The 25,572-nt window shown below is 41.3% G+C and overlaps 1 long non-coding RNA gene across 4 annotated transcripts in view; it reads left to right on the plus strand.

The window, feature by feature from the left end:
• The first annotated feature begins 7,474 nt into the window (after positions 1-7,474).
• The window catches only part of LOC134481138 (uncharacterized), a 77,114-nt gene continuing 59,016 nt past the window's right edge, over positions 7,475-25,572 (plus strand). For all 4 annotated transcript variants that reach the window (XR_010056421.1, XR_010056422.1, XR_010056423.1 and 1 more), the window contains exon 1: positions 7,475-14,861. This is a non-coding gene — a long non-coding RNA (uncharacterized LOC134481138). The remainder of the gene's footprint in view (positions 14,862-25,572) is intronic.

The following is a 25,572-nucleotide window of genomic DNA, read 5'->3' on the forward strand; positions in this document are numbered from 1 at the left end:
GACTTTTATCATGAAGGGGTGGTGAATTTTGTCAAATGCTTTCTCAGCGTCTAATGAAATGATCATGTGGTTTTGTTCTTTCAGTTTGTTTATATAATGGATCACGTTGATGGTTTTCCGTATATTAAACCATCCCTGCATGCCTGGGATGAAGCCTACTTGGTCATGGTGGATGATTGTTTTGATGTGCTCTTGGATTCGGTTTGCCAGAATTTTGTTGAGTATTTTTGCGTCGATATTCATAAAGGAAATTGGTCTGAAGTTCTCTTTCTTTGTTGTGTCTTTGTGTGGTTTAGGTATAAGAGTAATTGTGGCTTCGTAGAAGGAATTCGGTAGGGCTCCATCTGTTTCAATTTTGTGGAATAGTTTGGATAATATTGGTATGAGGTCTTCTATGAAGGTTTGATAGAATTCTGCACTAAACCCGTCTGGACCTGGGCTCTTTTTGGTTGGGAGACCTTTAATGACTGCTTCTATTTCCTTAGGAGTTATGGGGTTGTTTAACTGGTTTATCTGTTCCTGATTTAACTTCGATACCTGGTATCTGTCTAGGAAATTGTCCATTTCCTGAAGATTTTCAAATTTTGTTGAATATAGGTTTTTATAGTAAGATCTGATGATTTTTTGAATTTCCTCTGAATCTGTAGTTATGTCTCCCTTTTCATTTCTGATTTTGTTAATTTGGACGCACTCTCTGTGTCCTCTCGTTAGTCTGGCTAAGGGTTTATCTATCTTGTTGATTTTCTCAACGAACCAACTTTTGGTTCTGTTGATTCTTTCTATGGTCCTTTTTGTTTCTACTTGGTTGATTTCAGCTCTGAGTTTGATTATTTCCTGCCTTCTACTCCTCCTGGGTTTATTTGCTTCTTTTTGCTCTAGAGCTTTTAGGTGTGCTGTCAATCTGGTGACATATGCTCTTTCCTGTTTCTTTCTGCAGGCACTCAGCACTATGAGTTTTCTTCTTAGCACAGCTTTCATTGTGTCCCATAAGTTTGGGTATGTTGTACCTTCATTTTCATTAAATTCTAAAAAAGTTTTTAATTTCTTTCTTTATTTCTTCCTTGACCAGGTTATCATTGAGTAGAGCATTGTTCAATTTCCAAGTATATGTGGGCATTGTTCCTTGATTGTTATTGAAGACCAGTTTTAGGCCGTGGTGGTCCGATAGCACGCATGGGATTATTTCTATCTTTCTGTACCTGTTGAGGCCCGTTTTTTGACCAATTATATGGTCAATTTTGGAGAAAGTACCATGAGGAGCTGAGAAGAAGGTAAATCCTTTTGCTTTAGGATAGAATGTTCTATAAATATCCGTTAAGTCCATTTGGCTCATGACTTCTCTTAGTCTGTCGACATCTCTGTTTAATTTCTGTTTCCATGATCTGTCCATTGATGAGAGTGGGGTTTTGAAATCTCCCACTATTATTGTGTGAGGTGCAATGTGTGCTTTGAGCTTTAGTAAGGTTTCTTTTACGTATGTAGGTGCCCTTGTATTTGGGGCATAGATATTTAGGATTGAGAGTTCCCCTTGGTTGATTTTTCCTTTGATGAATATGAAGTGTCCTTCCTTATCTTTTTTGATGACTTTTAATTGAAAATTGATTTTATTTGATATTAGAATGGCTACTCCAGCTTGCCTCTTCTGACCATTTGCTTGGAAAATTGTTTTCCAGCCTTTCACTCTGAGGTAGTGTCTGTCTTTGTCTCTGAGGTGTGTTTCCTGTAGGCAGCAGAATGCAGGGTCCTCGTTGTGTATCCAGTTTGTTAATCTATGTCTTTTTATTGGGGAGTTGAGGCCATTGATGTTGAGAGACATTAAGGAATAGTGATTATTGCTTCCCGTTATATTCATATTTGGATGTGAGGTAATGTTTGTGTGGTTTTCTTCTCTTTGTTTTGTTGCCAAGACGATTAGTTTTTTTCTTCTTCTGGGGTATAGGTTGCCTCCTTATGTTGGGCTTTACCATTTATTATCCTTTGTAGTGCTGGATTTGTAGAAAGATATTGTGTAAATTTGGTTTTGTCATGGAATATCTTGGTTTCTCCATCTATGTTAATTGAGAGTTTTGCAGGATACAGTAACCTGGGCTGGCATTTTGTTCTCTTAGGGTCTGTATGACATCAGTCCAGGATCTTCTGGCCTTCACAGTTTCTGGCGAGAAGTCTGGTGTGATTCTGCTAGGTCTGCCTTTACATGTTACTTGACCTTTTTCCCTTACTGCTTTTAATATTCTTTCTTTATTTTGTGCGTTTGGTGTTTTGACTATTATGTGACGGGAGGTGTTTCTTTTCTGGTCCAATCTATTTTGAGTTCTGTAGGCTTCTTCTATGCCTATGGGTATCTCTTTTTTTAGGTTAGGAAAGTTTTCTTCTATGATTTTGTTGAAGATATTTACTGGTCCTTTGAGCTGGGAGTCTCACTCTCTTCTATACCTATTATCCTTAGGTTTGATCTTCTCATTGAGTCCTGGATTTCCTGTATGTTTTGGACCAGTAGCTTTTTCTGCTTTACATTATCTTTGACAGTTGAGTCAATGATTTCTATGGAATCTTCTGCTCCTGAGATGCTCTCTTCCATCTCTTGTATTCTGTTGGTGAAGCTTGTATCTACGGCTCCTTGTCTCTTCTTTTGGTTTTCTATATCCAGGGTTGTTTCCATGTGTTCTTTCTTGATTGCTTCTATTTCCATTTTTAATTTCTTCAACTGTTTGATTGTGTTTTCCTGGAATTCTTTCAGAGGTTTTTGTGATTCCTCTCTGTAGGCTTCTACCTGTTTATTTCTCTAAGGGAGTTCTTCAATTATTTCTTGAAGTCCTCCAGCATCATGATCAAATATGATTTTGAAACTAGATCTTGCTTTTCTGGTGTGTTTTGATATTCCATGTTTGTTTTGGTGGGAGAATCGGGCTCCGATGATGGCATGTAGTTTTGGTTTCTGTTGCTTGTGTTCCTGCGCTTGGCTCTCGCCATCAGATTATCTCTAGTGTTACTTTGTTCTGCTATTTCTGACAGTGGCTAGACTGTCCTATAAGCCTGTGTGTCAGGAGTGCTGTAGACCTGTTTTCCTCTCTTTCAGTCAGTTATGGGGACAGAGTGTTCTGCTTTCGGGCGTGTAGTTTTTTCTCTCTACAGGTCTTCAGCTGTTCCTGTGGGCCTGTGTCTTGAGTTCACCAGGCAGCTTTCTTGCAGCAGAAAAGTTGGTCTAACCTGTGGTCCCGAGGCTAAAGTTCGCTCGTGGGGTGCTGCCCACAGGCTCTCTGCAGCGGCAGCAACCAGGAAGACCTGTGCCGCCGTTTCTGGGAGCTTCAGTGCACCAGGGTTCCAGATGGCCTTTGGTGTTTTCCTCTGGTGTCCGAGATGTGTGCACAGAGAGCAGTCTCTTCTGGTTTCCCAGGCTTGTCTGCCTCTCTGAAAGTTTAGCTCTCCCTCCCACTGGATTTGGGTGCAGAGAACTGTTTATCTGGTCTGTTTCCTTCAGGTTCCGGCAGTGTCTCAGGCAGGGGTCCTGCCGCTCCTGGGCCCTTCCCCACGGGAGCCCAGAGGCCTTATACAGTTTCCTCTTGGACCAGGGATGTGGGCAGGGGTGGGCAGTGTTGGTGGTCTCTTCCGCTCTGCAGCCTCAGGAGTGCCCACCTGACCAGGCTGTGAGGTCTCTTTCCCCGGTGACAATTTTTAAGTCTGTAAATATCTTTATTCATTAAAACACAGGCTTTTTCCCAGCCATGATTGTCAGATTCTGTCCTCCAACAACACTGCCTCATTTTAGGTGGAGATTCTGTATGGAGAAAAAAAAAAGTCAGTTTTATACCATAACATACTCTTCATTGATATTTTATCAACGGAAATGGGAAACTTGAAAACTCAAATGTCCTATTAACGAAAGACAAAAGTATAATCCCAAGTAAACAGTATCAAAATGTGTTATTTTCAGGTTGCTTTATCAGTGCAGTCTGTCCAGAGAACATCTTCCCTACACTTTTAGTCTCATATTTAAACACTTTCCAACTTTCTACTTGTAAGAGGGGTCAATGGGGAATCTATGCCCTCCTGAATAACAGTTAACATCCACTTTGCATAAAACATCAATAAATCCAACTGTCACTTATTTGTTACCATTAATTAGTTAAACAATCTACTAAAATATTCCCTTTGTCATCTGACCTAAAATGACTCTTAAACTGTGTCATACAAGCCGCTCAAGAAAACACACATAGTATAACACATCTGCTAAACAAAATTCCCCCCCATGAAGTTCATTAAAAGATCTACATAAGGGACTTGTTAGTGTGATACCCAATTTAATACATGAGGTTGAAGCAAAATACATTAAGGGAGTATTACTTACTGCAGACCCATGCCAAGATGTGCTCTTGAGAAATGAGTACATGCAAGAGATCAGGGGTAAGAAGGTGTGTGGGGGGGGTGAGGGCCTGGAGACTGGGTAGAAGCAGGCAGACAAGAGCAGAGCCATGAGGGCAGAGAAGGGAAGCAAGGTCAGAGGACAGAAAACACTGGCATTCTTAATGCAACACTTAACTGTACTATACCACACCAAGATTACCAGATCCTGGCATGTCTCAAGCTTCCAGCCTAGGGTCTAACTAGTCTGCTAGTTAAGTCATTGTTGGATCAAAAGAGGCACAAAGTTAAATTTTTCTAGGTACAAGTTAGACCACCACTGCATTAACTTTTATAAATTAATGCAACATTTACATCGCATTCTGTAATTCTCTAAGATTATATCAAAGACTATTATATGAAGCCTTCACTATCAAAGTCAAACTAGCTTTGGTAAGATTTATAAGAATCTTTAACACTTAAAACATATTTTATCCACACACATGACTCCTACTTTTTGAAATGCCTTTTGATTTGGTTTCTCTTTCTGACATTTGTATTAACGACATATTATATACATGAAAAACGGCTAAAGACACATGGATGTTGTCAGCTAGGTCCTAGGAGTGAGAAAGACAATTTAAATGTTTTAGGGGCATATGTAAAAGGCCCTGAGAATAAATTACTAATTCTGTGGACTTTGCTCTTAAATTTGCTCTGGGCGGGTACCAGGGTGTTCCATGGCATGTTCCTTATTAAGCCCAGAATTGCCAGATGTATCTCACAAATTCTCCTTAAGAGGCTTATTTGCTAGTCTTCATCCCTTAAGAACCAAAGAAATTTCTATTGCATAATGACTGGTTTAAATAAACTCTGAATCTATACACATATTTTTAACAGCAAATGACTTGAACATTCTGCTAATGTGTATGTGGCAGTCATTAAATGTAAAAACATGAAGTCATATGCATGAGAATGTCCTCACAGACTCCGATATTGAGACACTTAGCTGGTGGTACTGTTTGGAAGGGATTAACAGGTATGGCCTTGCTGGAAGAAGCATGTTCCAGGAGGAAGCTTTGAGAGGTAAAGAATGTTGTACATCCCGTCTGCTCTCTCTGCTTCTGCTCACCACCATGCTTCCCATCAAGATGTCTATTAAACTATAAACAAAGTTACTTCCTCATGGGAAAAGCAACAGGAAGGTATCTTCCTCAGGTTTGCAGCTTACTTGGCAGAGCACCAGGATTCTCCTCTTGAGAAAGTCTGCTTCTTTGGACTCAGTTTGCTTAGAATGACAAAGACCCTAGGTTGCCTGCAAGCTGGCAAGCTGGGAACAGTCTCCTCGTGGCATTTCTCTACAAATAATAAAATATATATTCAAACTTAAAGCCAGGTATGGTGTATTACACCTTTAATTTCAGTGTCTGGGAGGTACAATGAGGAGAATCAGAAGTTCAAGGCTAGCCCCTATCTATATAATGAGCTCAGGACCAACCTCAACTACAGAACCCTAGTCTCAGTTCTTAAAAAAAAGAATCAATAAAAGAAAAATAAGTGAGAAATAAAAATAATAACAATTCATTTGATTATTCATTTAAGAGCACGGTATGCTCACCAAAGTTTCTGCTGTGAAAAGCCGCTGAGAAAATCCTTATTGATGGTGTAACAAGGAGGGTATCAATCAAGTCTGACACTGAGAAAGATGCTAAGGCTATGGATACGCATCAGGGGTGCAGCACTCGCCTGTCATGGAAGAGGCTGTGGGTTTGGTGTCAATAATTAAGGAAAAATGCAAAACCAAGCAGGCCCCACAAGAAACTAAAACTATGTTTGCTATAAAAAATTGTCCCAAGGCAAAGTCAGTTCCCAAGTAGTGGACATTAGAGAAATAAATATCTGAAGAGAAAAAAATTTACAAATACCTGCTACTTCTCCCCAATGGGATTCTTTCCTCTCTGAGAATAATCTGTCAACTCCAGAGGAGTGGCTGAAGAGCAGCCATAATTTTAAGAAATACCACACGAAAGGAATGAGAACTGGAGTTGAAGAATCTTCCAAAAATACTGATCTCTATATCACCAATAAGAACTGAGGCTGGAGAGATGTCTCAGAGGGTAAGAGCCCTGACTGCTCTTCCAGAGGTCCTGAGTTCAATTCCCAGCAACCACATAGTAGCTCAGATCAGCTCTTTAAGGAGATCTGATGACCTCTTCTGGTGTGTCTGAAGAGAGTGATAGTACACAAACATACATAAGATAAATAAATTAATTAAAAAAAGAAATAAGAACAAACTAGAAGTAAACAAATCAAGTTTTCTGGAAATTAAACCCCCGACAACTTCTACTAAAAGGCCAAATACAAGGCAAGTGATACATTTCTCCACACTTGCATTGACAATCATTGCCCTAGTTAGGGTTATTATCACTGTGATGAAACACTGAAGCAAGTTGCAGAGGAAAGAGTGTATTTGCCTTACACTTCCACTTGGTAATCCATCACTGAAGCAACTTGGGACAGGAACCCAAACATGGTAGCAACCTAGAAGCAGGAACAGGTACAGTGGTCAACCAGTGGTGCTGCTTATAGGCTTCCTCAGCTTGCTTTCTTATACAGCCCAGGACCACCAGGCCAGGGGTGGCCACACCCACAACAGCCTCGGCCCTCCTGTATAAATCACTGAAATAACACCCTATAAGCTTGATTACAACCTGATCTTATGGGGAAGCATTTTCTTAATCCAGGTTCCCTCCTTTATGATGACTATAGCCTAGATTGAGCTTACATAAACACGGAGAGCATATTTATATGTACACGTTCATATTTCACTGAAACCAACAAGAATCTTGATTCACATACTCATATATTATCATGAAAATATACTAAATTGCCATTAACTGTACATGTGATTGGGTAGCAAAGAGTGTTTCAGGCCACCCAGGACTACATAATGTTGGGGTAGAAATCTCATTTCATGTCTAGACAAACCACAACGGGACAACAAGGTTCCATGTGGAAATGTTTAATGAGAGAAGAGTAGAAGAGGAGAAGAGTAAAGACAGGTCATGAGCATGTGGAGGGAAGGGGGGAGGAGAATGGGGAGAGAAGGGACAAAGGGGAAGAGGGGAAGCAGGGCAAGAACAAGAAGCAAGAAAGGAAGAGAGTAAGAGAATGAGGAGGGGACAAGCAGCCCCTTTTATAGTGCCAGGCATACCTGGCTGTTACCAAGTAACTGTGGGAGTGGAGCTTAGACAGAAAACTAACACATAGTGAGAACCTGTTTCCAAGAAAAAAAACCAAAAAACAAACAAGCAAAATGAACAAAAAAGTTTTTTCCAGGACTGAAGAGATGCTTCAGTAGAGAAGAGAACATAATACTCTTGCAGAGGATCAGAGTTTGGCCAAAGCAAACACATCTAGCAGCTCACAACCACCTGACTCAGCTCGAAGAGCTCAGATGCACTCTATGATGCCAGCACCTTCATTCCCATGTGTGCATACCCACCATCACCACCAAGCAGCTACTACACACACATGCATATTATTAAAATAAAATAAAACATTTTTATAGAAAAACTTTTGAAAATTCAGACTCAAACTCTGAACATATAGATCACAAATTCTCTCCTAAAAGTAGTATAGGGAAAAACTCCAGCATTTGGACCTCATTGATAGCAACAAGAACCATGTAGTATGTGGAAAATTACTACAAATCATTTATAGGATTATAATCTATGAGGTGTCATATTATAAAAGCATAAATTTCTGCTAAATCATAACGATCACCAGAAAATTAATAGTTTATCGATGTGTCTGTGGTCTAACTATAGAGAGGTTCTCAACTCCCCAACACTTGTCTGTTTATTTAAATAAGACTTTGTCTAAAGTGAAGAGGACAATGGATTAGGATACAAATAACATGATGAGGAATAGTTCAAAAAGTGAGTTGTTTTCTTCCTGTTCCAAGCAACTTTTGCAATTACAATGTGTCCTCTTTACTATGCTAACTCATTAGGAAGCAATGGTTCTGTATTGACAAGTCATCAATTATAAAGCTAGACTTGTAGGTAAAAACCACCTTGTTTGAGGTGATTGGGATTCGAAAGCTAATTGTATGGTGTTTGCTCATCTCAGGTGAGCATCAGTGAGAAACAGTGTGTAAAATACAATGCACAAAATAAATCAGCCCATAACTTCTCTGTATTCTGCAGCATTAACAGAGAAACTATCAATGATGATGTCAAAAACTTAAGCTTAAAAGTAACTTAGACATGAACTCAAATATCTACAACACATTATGCCCATCATTTGGGGAATGTCCTCAGAACACTTTAGTGATTTATCACAGGATTCTATCCTGCCAGTGCAGAGCAAAAATCATACTGGAACAGACTTAGAATCCCTTTGAAAACTATACAAAACATAAAGTTACTTAAAGGCACCATCCAACCGCTACTGAGAGACACAATGGAAAGATTTACTAATGAATGTCCTCAGCTCAGATCTTAGTCAAAGGACTGCCACCTTAGCTATTATACAGGGTATATTCAAGAGCAGTGAGCCTCAGATCTCTTCACCTATTAACAAGAAATGTGACTGACTAGTGGTCAGAAGATCCCCATGTGGGGCTGTATGTGGATATTAGGTACAGATGTGACCAGAGTAAAGAGAACTGAACGTAAATATGTCAAGCAAAGAGGGTTCCATTGTTTAATCCTGTCTTTAGCAGTCTTTTTTTATTTAAGTTTTAGATTTAAGTTCTGAATAGAGTCTCCTCAAGGTTTAAAAGTAAAACAGTTTTGAACAGATGAGACTGATTTAAACTAGTCAGCTAAAAATAGTGTAAAATTCCTCAGTGTAGGGTTCCGAGGGTCCCATGTCCACTCTGCCACAGGGCAAGGCTGCAATAGGCGGGATGTGGGAGATGACTGCACTTACCCCATCGACCAGTGGTTATATGGGAAGTCAAGGGATACTGCTCTGGGGGGGATGAAATGTAGTCTGAGGCACAGGACCACTGGAGCTGCCTGAGGGATTGGGGAGGTTCCTTGGGCCTGCAACAAAGCACGGGCTGTCTGGTTCTTATGCTCTTAGTCATCCAGGTGCCCCTGAATGCCACAGAAGAGTTGAGAATGGAGTTGGGGCCCATGGAACTGGATCTAGTCCAGGGCTGAAGGGGAAAGAAGGGGGCCTCTAGCTGGTCCTTTGAGGAGAGGCTTTGGATTGGTGATGGGGGCTTGGTTTGGCTTGGTTGTGGTGGTTGCTGTGGCTGGGAGAGCATGGAGGCCTTCTGCAGGAGATTAGATACTGGCTCTGTAGTCTAAGGCCTTCTCTGTGGCTCACCATGGTGAATCCCAATAAAAAGAGGCAGTCCATGGTTTTACGATATTTACCGGCATGGTCAAAAGTGAATGATTAAATCCATACCCCACGTCTTAGGGTGGACTTGCGATTAAGTACCTTTTGAAGGGTTAAATATCTAGGAAGGAAAGGTTATTGACTAAGCCTCCAGGCCTTTGGTACCTCATTAAAATGGAGATCTGCCTTGAGTCTATGAGACCACAGGCCATTTCCTCTACCTGTGAAGGGACTTGAGGCATTACCCTTATGTGACTGATGGCCATGAATCTATGGAGGGCTGTGGGCTTGTGATCTGCCTAGTTTCCCAGGAATCAGGCGAAATGCCTACTGTCTCTTCAGTGTCACCGGGATTTCTAGCCTTAGTTCAACCAGAAACCAGGCTGTCTTTCATGGTACCACACAGTTCTTACTTCTTGTTTTCATATGACTCTATGAAAGTTGCCCAAAGTGCCTCAATCACTGAAAGGTTCTGTAAGCTAAAACTGTAAAGAAATATTAAGGCAAAAATATTAAAGGTCAGCCAATCAGTGGCTATAAAGTATATTTATGCCCTGTTCCATTCAACATACCACAACAGTCAGCCAGCTGGCTTCCCTTCGGTGAAAGGGGAATGGTAGAGCAGCATGGATTTAGAATGTTTACAATAGGCTTCTTGACTTACAGGATTACTAAAGCATGTGTCCTTCTTGCTGGGCACAGCAGTAGCAGCTCATTCTGGACTTCAATGTACATGTTAAGAGGCCTCTCACACCCCATCAAAAAACTTCCTTTTTTCTGCTTACGTGGGCATTGGTAAGCTTTACTTAATTTTGCTTATTTTTTGGTTTTTCTGACATAGGGTCTCTATAGCCCAGGATGGCCTAGAACTCAAAGTTATCCTACTGACTCAGACTGGGTCTTGGCATACACTACCACATTTGATTCTTAATTTTAATATTTGTCAAAGGAACTATCTTCATTAGGAACAATCAGGTTTTGCAAAAGTGGCATTTCACATATTTACTAAGTAAATTACTTATACAATAAATAATAAAGAGCTCATTATCACACCCTGACAAAATGCTCCCAAATACAGCTAATGGCATTTGTAACTCCTAAAGATATGAAGTATTAATGAAGGAAACTGAAGCTTGCCTGCCCCCCAACACCCCCGTAATTTCAACACTCAGAAGACTGAGGCCGAACAGTTATGGCTGGTTTGGGCTACCTAGGAGTGGTAATGGCGATGTTGTGGGGAGGAGACATAGGAAGAACAAGCCAGGTACAGTAAGTCACACCTGTAATCCCAGAACACAGGAAGAAGCCAAGGCAAGAGGATTATGAGTCCAAGCCAACAGAGGCTAGATAGCTATGTAGTTAGATCCTATCTCAAACAAACCAATAACCAAAACATGTAAGTGCAACTGCCTTTGAGTGACCTTATTCAGTCTCACTGCTGTGGTCATATACAGATACAAAGTGCTACCCTACCCTCACTTAATAGTTACAAGAAATATTTGTTAACTAAAACAATTGTACAATGAGTTCACAGTTGTGCCCATTTTAGTCATGACATAACACATAATGTGCCACAAATGTAGAGAAAGCAACCTGGGGCCACTCTTAGACAAGGCGAGATAAGCTGGGTTTGGGCCCACACCTATCTCTCTTCTCAGTACCTTTCCCCCTTACCTTAGCCATCAGTTTCCTACTTAGGCAGTTACTTACAACTGAGGACCTTAAGGTATAGTGCAATCCAGGGACATCTGTATTTAAAGGGACCTCTCTGTAAGAAATCAATGGGACAGTCTTTTAAATGAAGAGAGTGAAACTGGGATATCACATGCAAAAGAAGATGGACCATTAGCTTACACTATATATAAGTATTAATTCACAATAGATTTTAAAATGGACTTAAACATAAGACCAAAACTACTGAACTCTAGAAAAAGAAAATAGGTAAATATTTTGACAGTGGATTTGTTAATGATTTCTTGGATATGATATGAACATATACTCACAACAAAGTAGATAAACTAGAAAATACTCAGACATAATACTGTGAAAGCAGAAGGGGGTCCATGACAAGAATAAATCCCATGATTGTGTGTGCCAACTAAAACTCTTAACTAAACTTTTGGGGAGAAAAAGTAAAAACTGGAGCTGAAGAGATGGTTCAGCACTTGAGAACACTTGCTTCTATTGCATAGGACTAAGGTTTAGTATTCAGCGCACACAAGGCAACTTGGAACCATCTGTAACTGCAGTTTCAGGATATGCAACATTTTCTTGCCTGTACATGCATGCTGTAAGCATACAAACATGTAGTCAAATATTCGTATGTTGAATTAGTAATTTTCAGCACTCAAATGCTGCTGCCGGTAGCAACAGCACACAATCACAATCCTCACCGCCTGCCCAAATGCTCTAGATTTGCAAATGAAACACACACAAAGACACACACACACACACATACACACACCCAAAGACACACACACAGACAGACACACACACACCACATACACACACACAGACACACACACAAACACACACACACCACACACACACACTGACAAACACACAAACACATACACACACAGACACACACACAAACACCCACACCACACACACACACACTGACACACACACAAACACACACAGACACACACACACAGACACACACACACACACATACACACACACACACACAGACACACTCAGAGTCTTCTATTTAATATACTTTATACATCGAAATGTCTGGACCCATCCAAACATCCCAGCAACTAAAACATTCTCCCCTCCCATATGCTTTAATTATTTCTTACTAAAGCCTATATTCAATACTGGCAGTCACAGACCCAAGCCTGCAGCCCTCATGCACCATGAACTCCAACTCTTACATGTTTTCAGTGTCTCTGTGTCTTTGTCTCCCTGTCCTACATTTCTTAGGCCAGGACCTTCTCTTTCCCTGGCAATGGTGATTCCCAAGTCCTGCCTCTGTCTCCCTGCCTAGCCATTGGCCACCAGCAACTTTATTACCAATCAGAGCCAACTGGGGTATGGACTCTCAGAGTCTTACAGGCAGACAGGTTCCCATGTGCTTTTGGGAGCCAAATGAAAACAAATAGCATTACAAACAATCCACAACACTCATACACAATAAGAAAATAAATATTTAAGGTAAAACTGCATCAAATCACACAGCAGTGAAAAGGCAACTTACAAAATGGAAGAAAGTATGTGAAATTATATTCAATAAGAGATAAAGATAGGAGAAGCCGTGGCAGGACAAGATGTCAGTTGATGTTAAGATTCTGCTCTGTGTATTTACAGGTTGTTATTTATGTTCTCAAGAGATGGATAGTACCGGGCTTTGTATGTTTAAGTGAGCAATTGTATTTTACCAATTGGATCTAAGATTATTGTGTTGTGTGTTTTTTTATGTGAGGGTTTGAGAGTAGGAAAGTGTGCAGGTGGGCTGTGTTTACACCAAGATATCTAGCAGATATCTTGGGGCACCGCAGTGAGGACCTAGCAGGGTAAAGACAATTACTCTTTTTATTTTTATATTTTTACAACAACAGATGGCACGCCAAGGTGATGGGCAAGAATCCATTAGTAATCCTGAGAGTTGAGAGAAAGTTTTTATTTTCTAAGTAAGAGGAGGCCGGCGCCATGTTAAGTCATGTGATATCTTAAGCATGGGAATTCAAACAAAGAAAGGGGAAGCCACCTGGGCTGGCAGGCTGTAGGTCCCCTGCTGTGTGATAAGTAATGGCAGATCAGAGAGTCAGAGATTAAAAGCTGCTTTTTAAAGAAAGTTGTTTAGAAAGTCTTTCAGGATACTCATATTCTTTTTAATGTGGGCTCCACGGGAATTTTGGGTTGAAATCCTAGTTAGACAAGCTACTTCTTAATTACAGGCATTATTAAAAGGTGATTGAGTTTGTTTTTAGAAAGAAGAGAGTAAAGAGATTACCTGAATCAGGTGGGGATTTTCATCCAGGATTCAGAACTTAAATAGGGAAAAGTTAGTCACTAACTCGAAGTAGAGAGTTGTGATGAAATGTCTGTAACACCAAGGAGAGTGAAAGCAGGCATATATTTTAGAAATTATTAAGGTTAAAGAAAAATCTGTGGCTCCGGGTAGAGAGCTTAACAGGTGGATATATTTTGGGTTAAATTCCCGAGTTTTAAGTTGTTTATTGGTATTAGAATTGATAGAAGGTGTTTAAGTTTGTTTTAAGGGGAGTAAAGAGATCACCCGAATCACAAGGAGATTTTCATCTATGGTTCAGAACTTAGATAGGGAAAAATTAGTCTCTAACTCCAAGTAGGGAGATGTGATTAATGTCTGTAACACCAAGGAGAGTGAATGCAGGCATATATTTTAGAAGTTATTAAGGTTAAAGAAAAATCCGTGGCTCCGGGTAGAGAGCTTAGCAGATTGATATATTTTGGATTAAATTCCTGGTTTGATGTGTTGCTTATTGATACTGGAATTGATAAAAGGTATTTGGTTTGTTTTATGGATTACACCGCTAAAGGCCTTATGGCTCGTTGATGCCGGCTAGCGAGGGTTTGTGGTTACTTTTCATATATACCACAACAGGAAGCTCGAATTCTCTTAACGTGGGCTCCACGGGAACTTTGGGATAATTTCCCGATATCACAGAGTACAAAAGCCTATCAGGCTCATTGTTTAGCTTACTTCCTTTTTTAAAGAATTGTTTAATATTCATGATGGGTGTGACTTTGAGTTTTATGATTATATTATTAATCTGGGAGAGAGTGCAAGATACAAGCTTTTCTGGTTTCAGACTAAGGAACACAGTATTTTGGGAGAAAGATTTTGTCTTTGTGTTTTTAAAACCTGTGATTAGGCTCTGGAAAGCTCACAGAGTCATACTGATCAGATTTGATAGAGGTAGACCACCTGAAATATTTATTCAGGAGAATCTAACAAAAAGGTATCTCGATTGTAAACTTTTTCTTGAGAGTTGTATTTTACAGAGCATGCCTACCTACTTGGAATCCTGGTCTCAAGGACTTTCAGCTGGGTCCAGTCAGGACACATCCACTACAGCATTTGCTTCATTCTTCCTACCTCCTACCCCCAAGGATATCTCAACGCCCATGTACAGCTTGAAGAAGTTATGGAGGAGTCGTCGCCCCAATTCCCTGTATGTTGGGGGGCTGAAAGTGGTTATTCTAAAATTGTTTTTATGAGGAATTTAAAATTGGTTGTAATTTAACAGGGAGGAATTAGCTAGATTGAATTGTACTGTCATAATCTCATTTGGTATCTTTGCTTTGGTATTAAATTTATTTTTCAAAAGAGTTTAAAGAGCCAGTCCTTCTATTGTTGCCATTACAAACTTCTGAGTTGATTACACCCGTGAGTTAAGATTCAAATAGCAGAGTCATGGCTCTGAGTTTGTGAGAGAACTTTCAAGATACTATTAAGATATAAAGACAACAGTCCAGATTGTCTTATATAGATAGGTGGTTTTCAAAAACGTCAGAAATCCACAAAATTTGAGATTTAAAGTTATTTATCATTTGTTGAGACATATCTGCTCCTAACAGTTACCCTTTGGTGAATTTAATGAAGAATGTGAACATCTCTACCTCCAGGTGAGGCAATACTTTGTGGCTAGGCAGCCACTACACAAAACTGCCTGTTTCATCTGCAGACTAATACTGTCCGGAAAAAGGACAAATTATACAGAATAGTTGACTGATAAACTCTGCCAATCAGGGTTATCAGCCCTTCAAAATCTGCATTTCAAGAGTCTGTCAGTTGATCTTGGGCCAGAAGGCTGAAGACTTGTGCTCACATGTTACTAACAGGGGACTGTGCTGGTGGTGATTTGTCTCTAAAACCTCTCAGTTCTGGAAGCCATGTTAGGCTTCCTATGTGTACAGATATTTGTCATTCCCAGATTTCTGATGGGGTTGAAGACATTATAGTCTCATAGCCTATCAGGCTGTGTAACTCTAAATATACATATTTTATTGGATAGTTATCAGATAGTATACAAGCTAGCCAAGATATAATACAGATTTTAAGCCTTTCTTAAGCTGGAATGGATAACTAAATATTCTCTTTAACTGATATAGTGTTGGACTGGGTGTTAGATATATTTTATGCTCTTAATTACAAAAAGATATTAGTTGTGCTCAGGTTATATTTGAGAGAAAAGTTTTTTTTGTTTATTAGACAAAAAAGGTGAAATGTAGGATGATGTCTCAGGTGAGGCAGGTACAGGAAAGAAGGAGGCCTGTCATTGGAGGAGAAGCAAGGATGGGCTGGAGAGAAGTTTGGAGGAAGAGGAGGAGACTAGGGGAGTGAAGAGGAGACAGGGCGGAGGAGAGGGGACTGAGAAGCCGTGGCAGGACAAGATGGCAGGTGATGTTAAGATCTGCTCTGTGTATTTACAGGTTGTTATTAATGTTCTCAAGAGATGGATAGTGCCGGGCTTTGTATGTTTAAGTGAGCAATTATATCTTACCAATTGGATCTAAGAAAAAAAAAGAAATGAAAATATAGGCTACTTAAAACTAATTTTATCATCACTGAAAAAGTAATCTAACAGTTTTGATGTATGGATGGCCAATAAGCACAGGAAAATATGCTCCCAGTCACCAATCATACAAAACCACTAGGAGATGCCTCCTCACACCCAAATGGATGGGTACTGGGGTTCAGGGCGTTGGGCATAATCTAAGTATTGAATCCAGTGTCATGTGTGCCCTAAGCAAGTGCTCTACCACTTAACTCTAGCCTCAGCCCTTTTTTCCCTTGAGTCAGACTCTATGTAACCCTAATAGCCAGAATTCCTGATCCTCTTACTTTCATCTCCCAATAGAGGAATTAGGCGAGAGGATTTAATGATGCTCCTACTGTGGGAAAAAACATGGCAGAAATCAAAAGCATTACTACAGCACTACATTATCTATGTCCACTTCTGAGTATAGACCCAAACTCAAAGTAGATGTGGCACTTGGTGAAAATGGGTTGAGTTGCTTCCCGGGGTCTCTGGTCTGGCAGGAAATGGGCAGAGTGTTAACAGCTCTTACAAGGAAAGCGGGGAGGTTTGGGAGGACAATACAGCAGAGCTATCCAGGGTCCTAGGTCTCCTCTGCTACTGTGGCAGTGCCAGTGCCAGTGCCAGTGCCAGGGTGGCATTAGCAGCAGTAGGCTTTGTTGATGGCTGGAGGCTGCGCCAAGGTCCAGATGAAAGCTTCTGATGACAGCTTCTGGAGAGAAAGCTCTTCCCCAAGAGTTACAGCTCAGTAAAACAGACACTCTCCGATTACTCTAGGTAATGTAGCTTCTGTAGTTTATTAAATGTGAATAGGAAATATACTTTTGGAGGAGTAGAGTGGGATCCAAGGGAAGATGCTTCCCACTGGATCAGTTTGAGAAGCTAGTGATGCTCTACTTGCATGGGGAAGGATTCCAGGTGTTTTTCCTACGTGACTAATAGTCCTGGTCTTCTCAGTGTGGTGTCCTGGTTACATGTTCTAGAGCAGCCAATGGCCTCATTCCTACCGTTATCAATTCTGAGATTCATGGTGTTTGAGATCACTAAACCTTCTGAGTTCTTCTGTCTGATGTCACGGTCCACTTGCTCACAGTGAAACCTTTATCTGTACACATGTATTCCCAACAGCAGCATTCATAGTAGCTAAAAGGTGAAAGCAATCCCAAATGTACATTGATATACGATCAAAAAACAAAACATGCCACATACACATATGAAATATTGTTTAAACTTAGGAAATTTAGGATGTGCAACAGCATAGTCAGGAGAACAAGATGCTAAGAAAAGCAGTCATTTGTAAAGTTAAACTGCTCTACCATCCCACTCAGACCAGATACTTCAAGTATTTAGGAGATACTGAAAATAGGAGAGTGTGTTTTGGGACTGGGGTAATAACAGGAGCATCCTAGGTCAAGATGAAAGGGATTTACTGACGAATGGTGGTAATGTCTATTGGACACTGTATTTTTTTTTTAGGTTTTTCATTTTATTTTATTTTATTTTTATTAACTTGAGTATTTCTTATATACATTTCGAGTATTATTCTCTTTCCCGGTTTCCGGGCAATCATTCCCCTCCCCCCTCCCCTTTTTTATGGGTGTTCCCCTCCCCATCCTCCCCCGCCTTGTTGCCCTCCCCCCAACAATCTTTTTCACTGGTGGTTCAGTCTTGGCAGGACCCAGGGCTTCCCCTTCCACTGGTGCTCTTACTAGGATATTCATTGCTACCTATGGGGTCAGAGTCCAGGGTCAGTCCATGTATAGTCTTTAGGTAGTGGCTTAGTCCCTGGAACCTCTGGTTGCTTGGCATTGTTGTACATATGGGGTCTCGAGCCCCCTCAAGCTCCTCCAGTTCTTTCTCTGATTCCTTCAATGGGGGACCTATTCTCAATTCAGTGGTTTGCTGCTGGCATATGCCTCTGTGTTTGCTGTATTCTGGCTGTGTCTCTCGGGAGAGATCTACATCCGGCTCCTGTCTACTTGCACTTCTTTGCTTCATCCATTTTGCCTATTGGATGGCTGTATATGCATGGGCCACATGTGGGGCAGGCTCTGAATGGGTGTTCCTTCTGTGTCTGTTTTAATCTTTGCCTCTCTATTCCCTGCCAAGGGTATTCTTGTTCCCCTTTTAAAGAAGGAGTGAAGCATTCACATTCTGATCATCCGTCTTGAGTTTCATTTGTTCTAGGCATCTAGGGTAATTCAAGCATTTGGGCTAATAGCCACTTATCAATGAGTGCATACCAAGTGTGTTTTTCTGTGATTAGGTTACCTCACTCAGGATGATATTTTCCAGTTCCCTTCATTTGCCTATGAATTTCATAAAGTCATTGTTTTTGATAGCTGAGTAATATTCCATTGTGTAGATGTACCACATTTTCTGTATCCATTCAACTGTTGAAGGGCATCTGGGTTCTTTCCAGCTTCTGGCTATAATAAATAAGGCTGTGATGAACATAGTGGAGCACGTGTCTTTTTTATATGTTGGGGTATCTTTTGGGTATATGCCCAAGAGAGGTATAGCTGGATCCTTAGGCAGTTCAATGACCAATTTTCTGAGGAACCTCCAGACTGATTTCCAGAATGGTTGTACCAGTCTGCAATCCCACCAACAATGGAGGTGTGTTCCTCTTTCTCCACATCCTCGCCAGCATTTGCTGTCACCTGAGTTTTTGATCTTAGCCATTTTCACTGGTGTGAGGTGAAATCTCAGGGTTGTTTTGATTTGCATTTCCCTTATAACTAAAGATGTTGAACATTTCTTTAGGTGTTTCTCAGCCATTGGGCATTCGTCAGCTGTGAATTCTTTGTTTAGCTCTGAACCCCATTTTTTAATAGGGTTATTTGACTCCCTGCGGTCTAACTTCTTGAGTTCTTTGTATATTTTGGATATAAGGCCTCTATCTCTTGTAGGATTGGTAAAGATCTTTTCCCAATCTGTTGGTTGCCGTTTTGTCCTAACCACAGTGTCCTTTTCCTCACAGAAGCTTTGCAGTTTAATGAGTTCCCATTTGTCGATTCTTGATCTTAGAGCATAAGCCATTGGTGTTTTGTTCAGGAATTTTTTTCCAGTGTTGCACACTGTATTAATGTTACATGTAAAAATGGTTGGGACCAAAGAGATGTCTGAGCAGCCAAGGGCACTGGCTTCTCTCTCAGAGGACTATGGTGGGCTCCACTGCCAGGACCCACATGGTGATTCACAGCTGTCATTAACTCTAGTAGAGAAGTACCCAATGCTCTCTTCTAGCCTCTGTCATTACCAGGCAAGAATGTGGTGTAGAGACATACAAGCAAGCAAAAATACCTTTACACATAAAATGATAACTAAAAAAGGATCATCAAAATGTTACATTTTTATGTTTTAAGCAATTTAGCACTTCACCACAGTTTGAAATGCTGTATTTAATGGCTTAAAGATAAAAATGTGGATCAGAGACTGGCCACTAAGAGAATACAGAGCACTCAGGAATGCTCTTGAATCTCTGATCCTTTTGACCTGACTGACCTGTGCTGAGATAGTGGGTGTGCAGCATCACACCGTACCCATTTGATGGGGATTTGACTGAGAGTACAGGGTGACCAGGCACTCTACTACCTGAGCCACAGACTTTCTGGTGACCTTAGTAAGGGTCGAAGGGCAAACTACTTAGACAACTGTTAAATAGTCTGTTTATTCACACCATCAGACTTCTCTTTAAATTTTTAAAATTGTGTTTATGCACATGGGTCATATGTCTACACACCGCTGCATGTATGTGTGTTTATGGTATGTGTATAGGACAAGTATGGTATGTGGTTTTGTATGATTTATGTGTGCATGTAGCAGGGTGCACATGCAGAGATTGAGAGGAGACCCTCCCGGTACCAGTTCTCTCCTTTTACATGGGTTCCTGGAACTGAACTTGGATTTCAAGGCAAGGGATTTATTTACCTTTCGAGCCTTCTCTGGCCCTCTCTATAAGTACTTTCTAAACGGAGGGTTTTCCAAATTACTGTCTTGGTTTTTTTCCCCTTTGTTTTTCTTATCTTTTTGTAGGGGAATTTGGTGGGGAAAATTCTGTAGCTTTCTTGTTTTTTAACTTTTCCAAACATCCATATTGTTCTTCAGATATTGCCATAGGCTGAACGGTCTTCAGGATTTGTTCCGTTCGATGAGGTTTTGAGCACAAAATGTGTTTTCAATTTCTCCTGTGGAATGCTCTACTGAATACTTTGAGGACCCTGGGATTGAACTCTTGCTTTGATAGATTTTGTTTTTTATTTTTGAGGTAGATTTTGGCACACACCAATCTCCTTTGCCTGGAACATTCTGTGATCTCTACATAGTTTTCTTATATCTCATATAGTAATATTAATATTAGTCACTGGAAATGACAGCAGAGGAATAACATCTTTACAGTGTGAAATGTTTCTGCTCTCTTCATTCCCTCCAGATGTTCACATTGGGTGTGACAGAGTGTTCTACCTGGCATGCAAGAATGGCATGGTGCAACTACATTACAAAAATGAACAAATAAAGTGTTTGTTCATTTAGTTAATTTGAGATTTCTTAAACTGTCACTTCATAGAGCAAAGAGGTTAAGGCTGGAAGATCTGAGTAATGATGGGTACCGTTTTTTGTTGTTGTTGTTGTTGTTGTTGTCGTCGTCGTCGTCGTCATTGTTCTGGTTGTTGTTGTTGTTGTTCTGTGTGTTTTTGATGTCAGGGGAAGGCTGTTGTGTTCTCACTGGGGAGGAGGGTGTTATCTAGAACTGAGTTAGATAGTATGTCGAAGGTTTTGGTTGATGAGGAATTTCATTTGGGTTGGAAGGACCACAGGAATGGGAACCGAGGGTGAGTGGAAGGAGAGCTTGCCCTAGTCTGGGCTGCATCCTGGGAGAGGGATAGGAGCGTGGAAGTTGCTTCAGAAAAGGACAGAAACATTGTATCTGTAGCCAGGAAGCAGAGAAAGATGGGTGTTGTTTCTAAGCTTTCTTTCTTCTTTGTATGCAGTGCAAGCCTGAGCCCAGGGAATGGTGGTGTCTATATTTAGGGTGGGTCTTCCCTCCTTAATTAATCTAATCAAGATACTTTATCAGTGACATGCCTGGTGCCTGTTTCCTGGATGGTTGTATATAGCGTCAGATTGACAGCTAATAGTATGCATCACACCTGGTCCCTGGATGCTTTAACATGGAATGGTGGGTGTTGAGTTGGTGCAGAGGTGACAGTTGTTGATCAAGAACTTTGGATTTAGCTGGAGCTTTTAATTTATGGAGCTAGAGTCCACAGAAACGGTACGTGTGTAATTTACCACATGTCAGTGAAGACAGAGAGGATAGAGAATAACTAGATATATGAAAATGGGTTGAAGAAAACTGCGTAGGTGTCCTTGAAGACTACATATGAAGGAGGATACACTATGCCATCGTGAAAGCATTAGGCATTCTCTTAACTCTGCAGTACCAGGGTGAATTTGGAACACCCCAAGCACATCAGTGTCCCCACGGGAATGGGGAAAAAGTAACATACAAAGTGGTGGTTGGTGTTCACACCAAACATTGGAGGCCAGAATCAGTGGCCTTACATCTCCAAAGAATGTGTCCTTAAGGAAGACTGAGCATTGAACTTTGTCCCCCAGGAAGGAATCACCTCATTCCTTATTTTGTTATCATTTTGTAAGGTGAATAGTCAAATCCCTTGTGGTAAAGTTGACATTCTGCTGGTTGATGTTTTACCCTTGTTGGATGGTATGTTTGAGAACCATCTGGTTTTCTCTCTGAACAGGAAACTGGAGACCTTGCAGCTGGGCAACTCTGACCTGATCCTCTTTGTACTGCTCTGCACGCTGTGGAGAGCTCCTCTCCTAGCTGGCACTCTCTCTTTCTCTTTGGAGAGGTTGGGAGGCCATGACTCTTGTACGGGTTTTGGCAGTGCAACTGAGGGCTTACCTTCAGAACCTGTGTGGAGGACTCTTGGAAAACTTGTCTCTGGGAATGTGAGGGCCTTTCCCTTTGGAAAAGAGTCAGACAGAGGGTGTCTCTAAGGAGGGGCTCTTCAGAGCCTATGAAGTGGCCTCTTAGCGATTCTGTGTGGAAGTCTGTAGCCCTGACAAGGGGTTCATGTGTGGCAGATTTCAAGCAGCTCAACTCTTCCGGAATGTACTTTGGGATCATAAACTATATTAAAAGGAAGTTTTTGTTGTTTTCTCCTCTGTTATTTGCCTCTTTTAGTGGGGATGAGGAAATTAAAAACTTGCCATCTGAAGTGAGTGCTTCGCCAAAAGGTGACACAGAAAAGACATAGAGCAAATAAGGCACTACTTGTGCAGATCTCCAAGTTAAAAGACAGGCTCTCCCATCACAGCCTCCTCACTTCTTCCCAGACCTCCTCCCCACTGCCTTCTGATCTCCACATATAGACAGCCCTTATCATATGGAATTTCTCTAAATTTAGAACCTTGGTTCTCCCTTATCTTGTGATGTTGATTGTGGCCACCATACCAGGAGCCTCCACAGTTGGTTATTTAAGGATGGGATTATTAGTTCGGCTTTTTATCTCCTACTTGAACTTTGTTGTGACTGAAATAAAGCTTTGGCAGCCTCTGACCCTACCCTGACGCATGTTCTGTGTGTACCTGAGTTGGAAACTTAGAGGTTTTGACCTTTCTGTTGAGGGTCAAGCCCCGCTGATGACATACTTGTACAGCCGCAACAAATGTAGAATGTGGGGACTGAATTCATGAACTTTTTTTTGAAAAACAAGGAAGGTAAGCAGACTCTTCCATTTAGAGAATACAGAGGAGCTGCAGAGGTTTTTTTCTTTTTTTTCTTGAAACCATATTAATATCTGCATTTCTTTGTCTTATTACCCAAACCTCAAAGCTGTACTTTAGCATTATGTGTCAGAAAGGTAAAAGTAACATTTGAGATGTTCTAGAACAAGACAGAAAAAAACACAAGGACACATTCGTTCCTTGTATTCAGTTTTGAGGTTCTTGCTGTGTCAGTTTGTCTTGTGTACCAAAATGAAGAGGTAATGATACCAGTAAGTGATTTCTTTTCCTTCTTGTCATCCACCTTCTTTATAAATCGATTATTTGTAAGAGAAATGTCTCCCCAGCACCCTATTAAATTGTAAAGCATATATTATCTAGTGAGAGAAGCCAACTACAGAGTCTAAGACAATGGAGCATCCCTTAACTAATTCTTTGGTGGAAGAAGGTGGTAATGGCAGAAAAGGTTCCTTTGAAAGTGATTAAATGAAATATAAGGGAGTAATTTCACAGTCACCCTGGTGTTAATTCAGACTCCAACTCTCAACTAGGTCTGCTTTGGCTCCCACAGTGTTTATCTTCATTCTTTGGCTGCCACTGTGATGCTACCCTACCCCCACTCTGATGTCCTGGACACCCCCCTTTTTCTGTGGCCTCTGCCACCATGCCTGTCCCCAGTCACTCTCCTAAAATTCCAGTCCTGGCTGTTTCTCTCTCCTATAATTCAGGATCTTGGGGCATAGTTTTTTGGCTCTGTCCTGACTGCAGTATCAAACATAATGTTCGTTTAGCGGGTACCCAACCCCGATGAATTACTATTCAGATGGGTTAGTGAGTGGAGGCCAAAGCCAAACCAGACAACCAACAGGAGCCAAATACATACTGGAAAACCAACATAGTGGGTGCTGAAGGATGGAAGGGGTTCCGCAGGGAATCACAGTCCTCGACCCCCAGGAGGCAGTGCGTGCTGGCTAGGATTTTCTTGGGGCAGGGAAATATGGACACAGCATCAAAGCACTTAGTAGGAGTGAGGACCCTTAAACACTGTGTGGAGGGCTTAGTGGAGCTGAGCCATGGAAGGGAGATTGGGTCCGAGCAGGTGTCCTGGAATGGCTTGTTTGGTAGAGTTCAGATGACTGTTTATTGCAGGGGATGAGCTGTTGGGTCTAGCTGGTTTCCACCATTAATCATTGCCCGACCTTAAGCAAGCCCCTGGGTCTCTTTCTTCATCTGCCATGTGACAAGATAACTCATGTTGTAAAGAGATTGAAGAGGAAAGGGAGTTTGGCTGTGAGATCAGTAAGGATGTTCCTGACTGCTTCCTGACTGACTGTTGCCAGCAGTAGGCAATGGGTGGATGCATAGATGGATGGATGCATGTCTTGCTGGATGCGTGGATGTTGGATGCATGGCTGGCTGGCTGGATGCATGCTGGATGGATGAATAGATTGATGGATGGATGGATGGATGGATGGATACATAGATGGATGGATGCATGGCTTTCTGGATGCATGGATGGATGGATGCATGGCTGGCTGGCTGGATGCATGCTGGATGGATGCATAGATGGATGGATGGTTGGATGGATGCATAGATGGATGGATGCATGGCTTGCTGGATGCATGGATGCATGGATGGATGCATGGTTGGCTGGCAGGATGCATGCTGGATGCATGGATGCATGGATGGATGCATGGTTGGCTGGCAGGATGCATGCTGAATGGATGCATAGATGGATGGATGGATGCATAGATGGATGGATGCATGGCTTGCTGGATGCATGCTGAATGGATGCATAGATGGATGGATGGATGGATAGATAGATGAATAGACGGATGGATGCATGGATGTTGGATGCATGGATGGATAGATGGATGCATAGATGGATGGATGCATGGTTTGCTGGATGCATGCATGGTTGAATGGATGCATGGATGGATGGATGCATCGATGGATGATGCATGGGTGGGTGCATGCATGGATGCTAATATGATATATGGTTGTGAAAGACAGTCAGACACAAAATAAAAACTGAGGGTATAGGAATGAGCAAGTCAATTTTGTTCCTTGTCCAGAACTCTCAAAAGTGTTTGGACTGGAGAAGCTTACAACCTTAACCCTTTTAAATAAACTGTTTTAATGTTATTTGTTGAGAATTTCATACATTGATACAGTATATTTCAGTATATCCACTTCACCCCCTGTATTTGCTCTAATAATCCCTTGAATACAGCGAAGCCTACTCATGGGTGAGGGGCCACCACTGCAGCATGATCCACTCACTAGGGACCATACCCCTAAAGAAAACCCTCCCCTAGCAGTTCTCACCTGTCAGAATCTTCTCAGCTGCAGGCAGGGGCTTCAGTGCCCTACCACATCCATGCTGGAATGTTGAGTGGTTTGCTCTTCTGCTGGACACCAACTGCCCTGAGTTTGGAAGTTCAACGGCCATATCATGAGCACATGTCATTGTTTTGATCCAATTCCTTCCGACTTTTTTCTCTTAAACTCTTTCCACCTCTTTTCTTTCCAATATTCCCTGAGCCTTGAGGGAACTTGGTATGGTGGGAGCATTTGTGGCTGAGCT

This window comes from Rattus norvegicus, chromosome 12 (assembly GCF_036323735.1).
Source record: "Rattus norvegicus strain BN/NHsdMcwi chromosome 12, GRCr8, whole genome shotgun sequence".
Classification (NCBI taxonomy): Eukaryota; Metazoa; Chordata; class Mammalia; order Rodentia; family Muridae; genus Rattus; species Rattus norvegicus.